Source organism: Grus americana, chromosome 2 (genome assembly GCF_028858705.1).
Source record: "Grus americana isolate bGruAme1 chromosome 2, bGruAme1.mat, whole genome shotgun sequence".
In the NCBI taxonomy this organism is placed as follows: domain Eukaryota; kingdom Metazoa; phylum Chordata; class Aves; order Gruiformes; family Gruidae; genus Grus; species Grus americana.
The window spans coordinates 1,498,828-1,511,542 of NC_072853.1; the positions used below are offsets into that span (position 1 = coordinate 1,498,828).

Genomic DNA, 12,715 nt, shown 5'->3' on the forward strand with positions numbered 1-12,715 from the left:
TCTAAAGCAAGAGGGCGGGAGTTGGTGTCCTGAGACCTTGACGTTGTGTGCAATGAGAGCACAGGAGTGAGGCTTTGAGTCCTTGTTGGGTCTAAGGTAAGCTGGGACATAACTTTTAATAAGTTCTCCTTTGACTGCGTCCAGTGGTATTTCCATGTTGAAATGTTTCTTTTCTGGAAACAAGTTTCACCAAGGCGCTCTCTAGGCTTTTCAGGTGCTAATGAACTTTGGCTTGCTGAGCTTTTGATAATCATAGAACCACATAATGGTTTGGATTGGAAGGAATCCTTAAAGATCATCCACTCCAACTCCCCTGTCATGGGCAGGGACAGCTCCCACTACATCAAGTTGCTCAAAGCCCCATCCAGCCTGGCTTTGATTGTGTCCAGGGATGAGGTACCCACAACTTCTCTGGGCAACCTGGTCCACTGCCTCACCACCCTCAGAGCAAAGAATTTCTTCCTAACATCTAATCTAAATCGACCCTCCTTCAGCTTAAACCCATTACCCCTTGTTCTGTCACCCCCTGCCCTTGTCACCAGCCCCTCTCCAGCTTTCCTGGAGCCCCTTTAGGGACTGGAAGGGGCTCTAAGGTCTCCCCGCAGCCTTCTCTTCTCCAGACTGAACAAGCCCAACTCTCTCAGCCTGTCTCCATAGCAGAGGTGCTCCAGCCCTCGCATCATCTCCGTGGCCTCCTCTGGACTTGCTCCAACAGCTCCACGTCCTTCTTGTGCTGTCCCCGAGCTGGACGTAGTACTGCAGAATCCCCTCCCTTTACCTGCTGGTTGCATCACTTGATTTTTCTCTTGAAGCTGTGCAATGCTTTCCCCATTGCTCCCACTGCATATTTCCAGGAAACAAAAGTCCTGTTCTTTTTGCTTAAAACCAGGAATTTCAGGTGCATACTCAGACACATGCAATTCCTTGAACAGTATATGTGGATTTTAATACCTACCCTGTTAAAACGGGTATTTCCTTAGAGTTGATCTCTAGCAAGTGCCACCGCACCAATGCGCTGTCATGCCTGATGGGTTACGTTAACTTCATCTTTGCCTGCCGTCCGTTCAGCGTAAAGGAATTAGCGAAGCAGATTTGGTATTAATTCTCCAAATGTTCCCAGCTGAAAGCGGCTGCCGTGCTAAGCAAATATTGCAATGGGTTTGGAGCCCACTAAAACATTTCAGCTGCAAAGCCCGTGCTTCTCTTGTCCTCTGTGAATATTACAGCCTGAACAGCAGTCTTGCTTGGGGTCACAGGTAAAGCACTTTTGATCAATTGGATTTATTTCCTATTAAGCAGCAGTTCATGATCATAAACCATCGTTTACATTCTGGCATAAATAGCTGTCGCTCTTGAAAGAGCTCAGAACTGAATGAGTGTGAAAATTAAATTCCCCTCTTAAACCGAAGGATGGTCCTTTTGGAAGCTGATTCCAGTAGCAATATAATTAACCTCTTGCTGTGCCATTCTGTGTGAACATATTGAACACGCTCTGTGATAATCATCCCGTAATACTGGTGTCTGCTTTCACACTAAATTCGTAACAGTATTACAGTAATCCCAAATCCTTTTGTTAACTCTAGGGACTTGGCCAAGTTGGTAGCCAGAACAAAAGGCATCGGAGCTGCACAGCTCAGGGCTGACGTCTTGCAGGTACTTCTGGTGTAATGGGAAACACGAGAATGATTTGCCTTTGGGTGTAGGAGTGGTGAAGAAACTTTATTCAGGTTCACCCACAGGTTTATCCTCGTTGCAAGGTCATTTGATTCATGATCTGTTCATATAACTCTTTGAAGGTCCATGCATGAATTAGGTAGGTCCACAGCTGCTTCTGGAGCTGTACAAGGTTTTTTTAAGGCCATTGGAGACAGAGCTACGCTGGCTCCTACAGACTCTTAGCTTTTAACTGCTGGGACACCTTTTTCTCGCAAATTATTCAGTGTAATTGCTATTATACACTCTCAGCTCATGTCCGGTCCCCAAAACCAGCTGCTGCCCTCTTCTTTTAGTACATCTTCTCTCTGTCTTTCTCAGTTTTTCCCCTCCATTTGCTGTGTCCTTCCCATCTGCAGTATTTCTCACCCAGGGAAGCATGTGCTCTTGGGGACAGGGATGTCCCCAGGGGCTTTGGGTGCCAGGGTTACTCTGCCACCTCTGCACCCAGCGATGAGCAGAAGTGCCTCCAAGAAAGCAACACTTGGTGAAAGGTGGTGAGTGCTTCTTTACATTTCTCTGTCTATACTAGGGTAATTCATGCTCCTGGTTTCAGGGAGGATGCTACAGACATCGCTATTTTATAGGCAGCTGGTATCAGCGTTATTTTTTGAGGCATCCTCGGTGGCCCTGAACTTGATGGCCGCAGCGTGGGACCGGCAGGTTGTGCAAGCACAGCACAGCTCGCGGCATCCGCGGCATCAGCAAGTGCTGATCACTCTTCAAGTGCCGTTTGCAAAATACCCATTGCTGTGCACAAGTCCAGTATTGGAACAAGGCGAAGCTGCTGCCTATCTTAACAAAAGAAAACAAAACTCACCCTAAAACCAGATCTAACCTCTGCTGGGTTGCCGCAGAGCCCCTTGCCGTGGAGATGTGCTGGCAGAGCTGTCTCAGACCTCCCTGGTGGGCTCCAGCTGCTCGTGTCACTGCAAACCCCATGGTTCCTCGACTCAATGCCGCTCTCAGTCTTGATAATAAGTGCTAAAATATTTGGGATTGTATTTTCTTTTAAAACAATATTGGAATCCCTAACATGCTTGAATGGCACAACGTTTTAAAATTCACTGCGTTTGAGGTAAAAGAAAAATAACTGCATGGCACATCCAGTCTTCAAAGAGCCTTGTGACATTTTATTGCAGACCTTACAGCAAAGTGGTGTCGTCGTATTTTATTTTGTTTTTCCCTTCAAGAAATTGAGCTTAAGGTATGCCTCAACCAAATCACCTCTTCCACAGTTGGGAAAACGGAGGTGGGAGAAGTGGCATGGAGGCTTTCAAATTGTGGGATTTTTAGCTTTCCTCCTGTTAGCGTGACGTTACTTCTCTGTAAGCAGAAATCGAGGTCTAAAGTCCTTCACTAATGAATAATCACTGAGAAAGTGTTGTCTCTGCTGTGGTAGGAAAGCAGGTAGCACAAGGCTCTACGTTGATAGCAAGGGCAATAGTTGGGACCCCAAGACCCCATAATCTGCCTTTCTTCTCCATTTGTACAGAGCTGTCGCAGCAGGAGGGGAGCTGGTGCATCCTCGCCGTCGGAGCTTCCCACGGTGCTTTTGCTGTTGAGATCACAGTCAGCAAACCCCTCTTCTGCCACCAAATTTGTCCTCGTGTGCTGGTGTGGGCTCACTGTGAGCGTGATGGAAGGACAAGGGTGATGCTTGGGATTTTCCTTGTATTTTCCCTGTGTCTTCCTATGCTGTTCTGCTGAGAAGTGGGTATCACAGCTCCAGTATCTGAAGCTCATCTGCACAGCTCCTCTGCTCCCAGGAGTCAGCTGGATCAATGCCTGTCACTGGCTGTGACCACGGCTCTTCACCCTCCCGTTGTGTGGCGCGTGGTGTAAACTAGCTTCTTGCCCAGCATATCCAGGGAAGCTACGTGAGATCCCTTCCATTCTTGATGGGATGGCGAGTTCCTGAGGCTTTTTCAGCCTGCAGAGCCTCTTAAGGGGACAAGGTGGGAGGGCACCAGGCTCAGGGGGGCAATGACATCATCAGCAAGGCGTAGCAAGTCAATGGCTTGCAATGTGGATGAGAGAATTTCTCTTTTCCTTGGCACACTCTTATTAAACTGCTCTTTGGTGGCACTGCACGTGCCTCCAGTTTACCCACATTTTGGCAGTTTTGGGGCCAAACTGCTGCAAACAGCTCCTTGCACGCTGGAAAAGTTTCCTGTCTCTAACATGCTTGTAAAATTTGCTTTTCTCCTAGTAGTCCTTGATAACTGAAGCTACACCTTTCCATTTCCCATGTATTTGAGATATAGAGAGCTGAAGAGTTTGCCGTGGATATGTGTTATTGCTGCTGTTGTCTGGATTCTTTTCAGCTTATATTTATTGTCCCCATATTGAGTTGTCTTGAAGGCACACATCACATTTTCAAATACAATAGAATAGTTCTAGTTGGAAGGGACCTACAACCTACAACGATCATCTAGTCCAACTGCCTGACCACTGCAGGGCTGACCAAAAGTTAAAGCATGTTATTGAGGACATTGTCCAAATGCCTCTTAAACACTGACAGGCTTAGGGTATCGACCACCTCTCTAGGAAGCCTGTTCCCATGTTTGACCACCCTTCGGTAAAGAAATGCTTCCTAACGTCCAGTCTAAACCTCCCCTGGTGCAGCTTTGACCCATTCCCATGGATCCTATCACTGGATCCCAGGAAGAAGAGATCAGCATCTCCCTCTCCACTTCCCCTCCTCAGGACGCTGTAGGGAGCAATGAGGTCACCACTCAGCCTCCTTTTCTCCAAACTAGACAAGCCCGAAGTCCTCAGCCGTTCCTCACAGGACATGCCTTCCAGCCCTTTCACCAGCTTTGTTGCCCTTCTCTGGATGCATTTAGGTACCTTCACATCCTTCTTCAATTGCGGGGCCCAGAACTGCCCACAGTACTCAAGGTGAGGCTGCACCAGTGCTCAGTCTAGTCCAATGTTAGTTGGTAGTTGGACTAGATAATCATTGTAGATCCCTTCCAACTGGAACTCTTCCTTCTTCGTCCTTCTTTGTCCTTCTTCTTCGTTCTTATCAGTACAGCAGTGTAATCCCCTCTTTGACCAGCTGGTTATACTGTGTCGGATGCACCCCAGGATGCGGTTGCCCTCAGGGCTACCAGGGGCACACTGCTGACTCCTACTGAGCCTGCAGGGCTGCTCTTCAGCCTCTTCTCTCCCAATCTATACTTGTGCCTGATGTTACTCCATCCCAGGTGCAGAATCCAGCATTTGTTCTTGTTAAATTTCATGCTGTTGATGATCGCCCAATCCTGCAATCTATCCAGATCCCTCTGCAAGGCCTCTTGACCTTGAAAGAGTCAACGACACCTCCCAGTCTATTATCATCAGCAAATTTGCTAATGGTGCATTCAACTCCTGTATCCAGATCATTGATAAATATATTGAACACAACCGGCCCTAGGATTGCACCCTGAAGAACGCTGCTAGTGACTGGTCGCCAGCCAGATGTAGCCCCATTCACTACAACCCTTTGAGCTCTGCCTTTCAGCCAGTTCTTCACCCAGCACAGCGTGTTCCGGTTCATCTCAGTTGGACAGCTTGTCCCAAAGGATGCTTTGAGGGACAGGATCAAAACCCTTACTAAAATCCAGAATAACTACATCCACCACCTTCCCTTCATCCACAAGGCGGGTGACCTTATCGTAGAAGGATATGACATTAGGACCTGGTCTTGCCAGGGCTTTACAAAAGGGAGGGAGGTTTGGTCCCATGCCATCCTGGAGCATCACCCCATGTGGGTGATTTTCCTGTTGCTGCAAGCACCTGCTGCCGCAGCATGGGTTTGCTTTGGGTAGCAGGTGAATGGCAGCTTTGTTCTGGGAGCTGAGGAAGATATAATGGTGGTTTTTGCTGAATCTTTACTTCCAGGCCTGGAGCAAATCCCGCGGTGAGGATGTTTGGGGGATTCATCTTCATGTTAGAAAGCGTTCCCTTTGAGAATACCCTTCGGCAGAGCTTTTCAGTTCTTTTTGGAGCTGCTTTTGGTTTCGAGTGCATGTTTTTTAAATCTCTGCTAGCATCACAGCCTGCATCAGGAGTTAACGGCATGCTGGTGGCATCCTTTGCACATGTACTAATAGTCCTTAGTCCTTTATTTTTCTTCCTAATGGCTGTCTTTGAAAAAGCAATTCAGTTTTATCAGAGGTTTTTGGCCTCTGCTTTGCTTTTTTCTTAGTGGTCTGATTGTGACTGAGTTAAAAGGGCCCCTTAGGGTGGCTCTGCTGCATTGCTTCACATTGAAAGCTGGAGAGAGACTTTTTACAAGGGCATGTAGTGTTAGAACAAGGGCTAATGGCTTTAAGATGAAGGAGGGAGATTTAGATCAGATATTAGGAAGAAATTGTTCAATATGAGGGCAGTGAGGCACTGGCACAGGTTGCTCAGAGAAGCTGTGGCTGCCCTCGGCTCCCCAGAAGTGTTCAAGGCCAGGTTGGATGGGGCTTTGGGCAACCTGGTCTAGTGGAGCGTGTCCCATGGCAGGGGGTGGAACTAGATGGTCTTTAAGGTCCCTTCCAACCCAAACCATTCTGTGATTCTGTGATCCCAAGGTTTCCTCTGGAGCTGAGGAAAATACTGGCACTGTATCAAAGGTACAGCTTCTGCTCCCCAATTTGCATTTTTCCCCACTCTCATCTCTCTTCCAAGTGCTGGAAGATCAATGTACCTGTCACTCACTGTTTCTCCGGCTTGCCTCAGAGAGGGATTTAACAGCAGCAGCTCGGCACCGAGCCACTGGCAGTCCAGCATGCCCCGGCAGAGGCTCACGCACAGGGAGGTTCGTGGTGACCCATGATGGAGGGTAGGAGACCTGGTAGGGACTCAGGTCATAGAATCATAGAATCATTTTGGTTGAAAAAGACCTTTAAGATCATCGAGTCCAACCATTAAGCTAGCACTGCCAAGTCCAACCTTGAAGCCATGTCCCTAAGCACCGCATCTACACGTATTTTAAATACCTCCAGAGATGGTCACTCCACCACTTCCCTGGGCAGCCTGTTCCAATGCTTGACAACCCTTTCCATGAAGAAATTTTTCCTAATACCCAATCTAAACCTCCCCTGGCGCAGCATCAGGCCATTTCCTCTTGTCCTATCACTTGTTACTTGGGAGAAGAGACCAGCCCCCACCTGGCTACACCCTCCTTTCAGGTAGATGTAGAGAGTGATCAGGTCTCCCCTCAGCCTTCTCTTCTCCAGGCTCAACAGCCCCAGTTCCCTCAGCCGCTCCTCATCAGACTTGTGCTCCAGACCCTTCACCAGCTTCGTTGCCCGTCTTTGCACACGCTCCAGCCCCTCAACGTCCTTCCTGTAGTGAGGGGCCCGAAACTGAACACAGTATTCCAGCTGCCGCCTCAGCAGGGCCGACTACAGGGGGACGATCACTGCCCTAGTCCTGCTGGCCACACTGTCTCTGATACAAGCCAGCATGTCGTTGGCCTCCCCGGCACGCTGCTGGCTCATATTCAGCCCGCTGTCGACCAACACCCCCCAGGTCCTTTTCCACCAGGCGGCTCTCCAGCCACTCTGCCCCAAGCCCGTAGCGATGCCTGGCGTTGCTGTGACCCAAGTGCAGGACCCGCCACTCAGCCTTGTTGAGCCTCATGCAGCTGGCCTCAGCCCATCCATCCAGCCTGTCCAGATCCCTCTCTAGAGCCTTCCTACCCTCAAGCACAGCAACACTCCCCACCAACTTGGTGTTGCCTGCAAACCTACTGAGGGTGCACTCGATCCCCTCATCCAGATCATTAATGAAGCTATTCAAGAGCACTGGCCCCGCTACTGAGCCCTGAGGAACACCACTTATGACTGACCGCCAGCTGGATTTCACTCCATTCGCCACACCTCCTTGGGCCCGGCCGTCCAGCCAGTTTTTCACCCAGCAAAGAGTACGCCCGTCCAAGCCATGAGCAGCCAGTTTCTCCAGGAGAAGGCTGTGGCAAACAGTGTCAAAGGCTTTAATATTGTCCAGGTAGACAACATCCACAGCCTTTCCCTCATCCACTAAGCGGGTCACCTTGTCACAGGAGGAGATCAGGAGAGTCAAGCAGGACCTGTCTTTCATAAGCCCATGCTGACTGGGCCTGATCACCTGGCTGTCCCGAACGTGCTGCATGATGTCATGGCCCACAGCACTGATTAATTTTTTTCCAGTTCCCATGCAATTCCCGTTCTCACATGGGAAGCTTTCTCTGTCCCACATCCTTTTCCAAAAGCAGCAATAATCTCTTGAATTTGGGGATCTGCACTCCTGAAATTACCCTTGCTTATTTACCTTTCTTTTTCCCAGCAGTAGGTGGACAGGATTTACTCCACCAATACTGCAGATTCCCTGATCCACCCCGAGCAGTAGCATCTTCCTGTTGCCACATGGACTTGTACGCTTGCTCCTTAGGGCTTGGCTGGCTGATGGTGCTGGCCCGTCCCTGGAGAGATGCTGTAACGGCACAGTCACCCAGAAATAAATGGCTCAGGGTGCGACGTTCCCCGCTGCCTGCGTGCCAGCCCTGTGTGATTGTAGGACTAAGACTGGTGAACCTGGTTTGATTGAGAAGCAGGCAAAGTTAGCTACCATCTACTTCCCCTCCGCTCATTTTTTTGGCAGAAGTGGAGGATTCAGATTTGATGAGAGCTTATAGGGCTGAAGGATTTGGAGTAAGTAACAGCAGGTCAATGTTTTCCCTCCCCATTTTTCTTGCCATGGGGGCATATACATGTTTTTACAAAAGATTTTACTATTTTTGTTGAAACTTCCTTGCAAGTGATCTTAATTTTCCACTTTGTTTTGGGGTTGGAAAAAAGCTATCACTTTTAAACGTTAATACTTCATTTGTTTTGGGGAGATACAGAATAGAAATAAGAGGCAATTTGGAATGGTTGGAGAATATAAAAGTTTAAGGTGCGGTGGTGCTCATATGTTTTAAGGACGCCAGAAAACCAGTCAGACCTCATGTTGTGTCCAGGTCTCCTACAGACATCCCAGGAAACAGCCCTGTTTTTGCACTCCCTGCTTCGTCTTCCCCAGAGGGCCGATTCCTGGTCCCTCTCGCAGCAAAATAAGAGCAGAAAGAAGGATCCTTGTAACCGTGTTTCATTCAATCCCTTTCCTGAAAGGTGCATGTGTGGTAGGTCCTGGATCCCATCTGCTCGGAATGCCGTGGCAAGAGGTTTTGGCAGCAAATTGTCCATCTCAAGGTCAGTGTTGGAGTTTGCACCAGGATTTTTTTTTTTCTGGGGGCACGGTAGGTGCGAGCGGCGCCCAGGGGATGCGCGACTCCGAATAAAGCACCAACCTCAGCAGCGCGCGGCCCGTTGCGGTGGGCGCGGGCTGCGAGCCCTGGCTGATAAATGATGCTCATATCCCATTCAAATATGATGCAAGCAGTTTTTTTGTAGTTTGTCTTCCATTGCGGTAGTAAAGTTTTTAATTAGGAAAGCTAATGAGATCGATTAGTCATTAGAACTGACCTCTGGATCTCTGCGAGGAGTGTGCATGTGTGCACTGGGCTGATAACGGGGGACGCTGGGGTATTGTTTGTAATAAAAGCGTAAAGTGTTTGATTTGAGTGAAATGTGCCACGGGGAATACATCATGCGGAGAAAAAAAATTACAACCCTGGGAGCCTGTAATGAAGGGAATTAAACCAACATCCTATCTAAATAACATGATTATCTACACAAAACCCCTCAGCTAGCAAGTAATAATAGAAAACTGAGCTCTTCGGAGAGTCTCTTTCAGGAGGTGGTTAATGCTGGAGCCGTGTACGCAGGCACTTTCAGAAGAGCAGCTCCGGCATGAATACACCATCCAATTACCACCGGGGAATAGAGTTTACCAGGTGCCAGCCCGTCTGTGCAAGGAGGAGGGGGATGCCTGCAAGCCGCAACAATTCGGGACCTCTATTTCTTGTCTGAGCGTGTGGCAGGGGACGATGTCAGGCAGGAGTTTGATGAGGTTCTGGGTTGATTAGTGGCAGCTAGAGCTTGTGTAGGGGAAAAAAAAAATGTTAATAATGTATTCAACAAATTCCCAGCTTAATAATTTTGTAAAGTCGGAGAGGAGGAGGGAAAGGATCAACTTGGGCTATTGCTGTTTGGGGAGGATGCAGGGTTGTGGCTCTCATCCCTTCCCTGGTGCGAAACTGCTACTTGTGGTACGTGGTTAATGCTATATCCATGAGAGGATGGATGTGTCCATGCCTCGTGGGTGGCAAAAGGGTCTCATAGTCACCAACCCTCACCATAGCTGGGATTTCATCCTCTGTGTGCAACGTTGGACCATGCAGGGGTTTGCACGTCTGTCTTTTTGTTGTTCCTATTTTGCAGTCCTAAATACAGTTCTCTGAAGCAAAATGCTCCAACTTTGCTGGTGCTTGCGAGCACTTATAATTAGAGCTTAAACCTTGCAAAGGGCTTTAAAATCCCACACGATGGTGCAGTCGCTGCCCTGAAGAATTTAGTCTGATACAAAAAGTCCCAGGACAGGGAAACAGCAATGAAAACCTGTTTGCTTGTTTGCTTTCCATCTTTTTTCCTCTGTCTTCTTGCCTCATCTCTAAAGCGCTGGGTGTCTGCAATTCCTCTGGTCATTGAATCGTTGAATGGTTTGGGCTGGAAGGAACCTTTGAAGATCCTCAAGTCCCCTCCTAGCCATGGGCATGGCCATCTCCCATTACATCAAGCCCCATCCAGCCTGGCCTTGAACACTTCTGGGGAGGAGCATCCACAGCTTCTCTGGCAACCTGTGCCAGGGCCTCAGCACCCTCACAGGGAAGAATTTCTTCCTAATATCTCATCTAAACCTACCCTCTTTCAGTTTAAGGCCATTCCCCCTTGTCCTGTCACTCCACATCCTGGTCACCAGTCCCTCTCCAGCTTTCCTGGAGCCCCTTTAAGGACTGGAAGGGGCTCTGAGGTCTCCCCACAGCCTTCTCTTCTCCAGGCTGAACAACCCCAACTCTCTCAGCCTGTCTTCATAAGACACAGGTTCCAGCCCTCTGATCAGCTTCGTGGCCTCCTCTGGACTCACTCCAACAGGTCCATGGGTCCTTCTTATGTTGGGGACCTCAGAGCTGGAGTTTCATGAGAGCAGAGTAGAGGGGCAGAATCCCTTCCCTCGACCTGCTGGTCACGCTGCTGGGGATGCAGCCCAGGACACGGTTGGCTTTCTGGGCTGAGAGCACACGTTGCTGGGTCATGTCCAATTCTTCACCCACCAGTATCCCAAAGTTCTTCCCCACAGCACTCAATTCACTCCTTCCCCAATCTGTATTGATGCTGGGGACTGCTCCAACCCATGTGCAGGACCTTGCACTTGACCTCGCTGAACTTCATGAGGTTCACATGGGGCAACAAAACATCCGGTTTTATTTTAATTTGTTTTACTTTAATTGTTATTCCAAAATCACCGGAAACTCTTTAAGTTACTGGCATTAACTTCCTGGCTTTTCAGTTTGTTGAACCTTTACCGGTTGACTTAAGGCGCTCTTACTTGGAGCATATTTTGTAGACCTACTGGTTTATGGATGCTCACTGGTTAACAGCAGCATGCCGGTCTTGAAAGCATCATCAAAAGAGTGCTGCTTACTGCGATGCCGTAGAAAATAATTTCCATGCAGGCGTCATTTTGATGCATTAATTGAGCAGGGGTCCCACACAGGAGTCAGAGAGATGTAAAAGAGTCTCTCTTAAAATAACACGTTGGTGTGAGGATTTGGCTTCACGCATGGTGCAAACAGGGGTTGGACGTCCCGTACGCTGCGGTGTGGACAAGTGCAATGCCGAGTTAGAGCTGGCTGGGCTATTTATACCAAACACCTTCCAAATTTTATTACAGCCATATAAAAGAGATTGTTTGCGTGGTGTCGTGAGTGTGCTTGGGGCTTTATAGGCGACGTTGAAGGCTGTGAATCCCTCCATACGCTCCTTGCTCGGCGATCATTTATCTTACAGTATAGTATCGAGGAGCGTTACGATTGTCATCTTTATTATGAAAAATTCCAGTGATTTATCTGTTGTGACAGAGCCTGCTTTTCTACTCCCCCCCGCCCCCCATCAGAATTTGTAAGTCTCTGGCTGAGTTTGGGAGTGGAAATTCATGCTGCGGGCTGCCTGATCCCTCCTGAACCCAACGTGAGACGCCAGCTTGCTTGGGAATGCACAAGAAGGAAAATATTCTCCACGTTAACCTGTAAAGCCACGGATTGCCGTTACCACTGCTGCAGGGAGATGGGGAAGCTGCTCCCTCCACTCTAGGGAACGAGATCGGCTCTAAAATGCATTTCCCTCTTTTTCTTGTTTCGACACAGATCCAGCATCTTGAGTTTACCAGTTTGCCTGGGAAGCAACCTTATTCTCCCTTCTCTCGCAGCGACAAACATGGGGACGGGTACAACATTTTCAGGGGAAATAATGATTCTGCTTTTCCCCTCTCAACCTTGCAATAATTTTAATTAGAGTATCTCCAAGAAAAACAGCCGGCCCTTTAAATCAGTTATAAAACCAGAAGACTTAGTCTCAGCATGTAGTGTCAGCTTTAATTATCTGGGCAGTTATAGCTGTATGTTATAAAAGTCGGGCAATTAGATGCATTCCTTAAAGCCGTGAAAAAAATTGCTAGCTATCAAGTGGAGGAAAACCAGAGTCAAACATATAACTGTTAATTGCATGAAACATTCAGCAGAATAAACCGGCGTGTAGATCATCCTGCAAAATATGATGAAAACAGGAATGATTAAATGCATAAATCTGTTTCCAATGTAGATGTCGGGGATCAAGGTTTTGTTGGTGAACGCATGATTCACCTGGTAGAGTTTTGCTGCTGGGCTAGCGAAGCCAAACACCCCCAAGCTCATCAGAACCTTTCTGTTACCATCAGCCATGGTAGTCCCATGCCTGATGCACCCCAGAGATCTTCTGCTCTTCTTGCACATGCAGAAGACTTGGCTATAGGACCTACGTTGCGAGGTCCCTTCTGTCCCATGCGC

At 48.4% G+C, this 12,715-nt stretch overlaps 1 protein-coding gene across 2 annotated transcripts in view; it reads left to right on the plus strand.

The window, feature by feature from the left end:
* The window catches only part of ZC3H3 (zinc finger CCCH-type containing 3), a 182,624-nt gene that overhangs the window by 67,969 nt on the left and 101,940 nt on the right, over positions 1-12,715 (plus strand). The window lies entirely within an intron of this gene.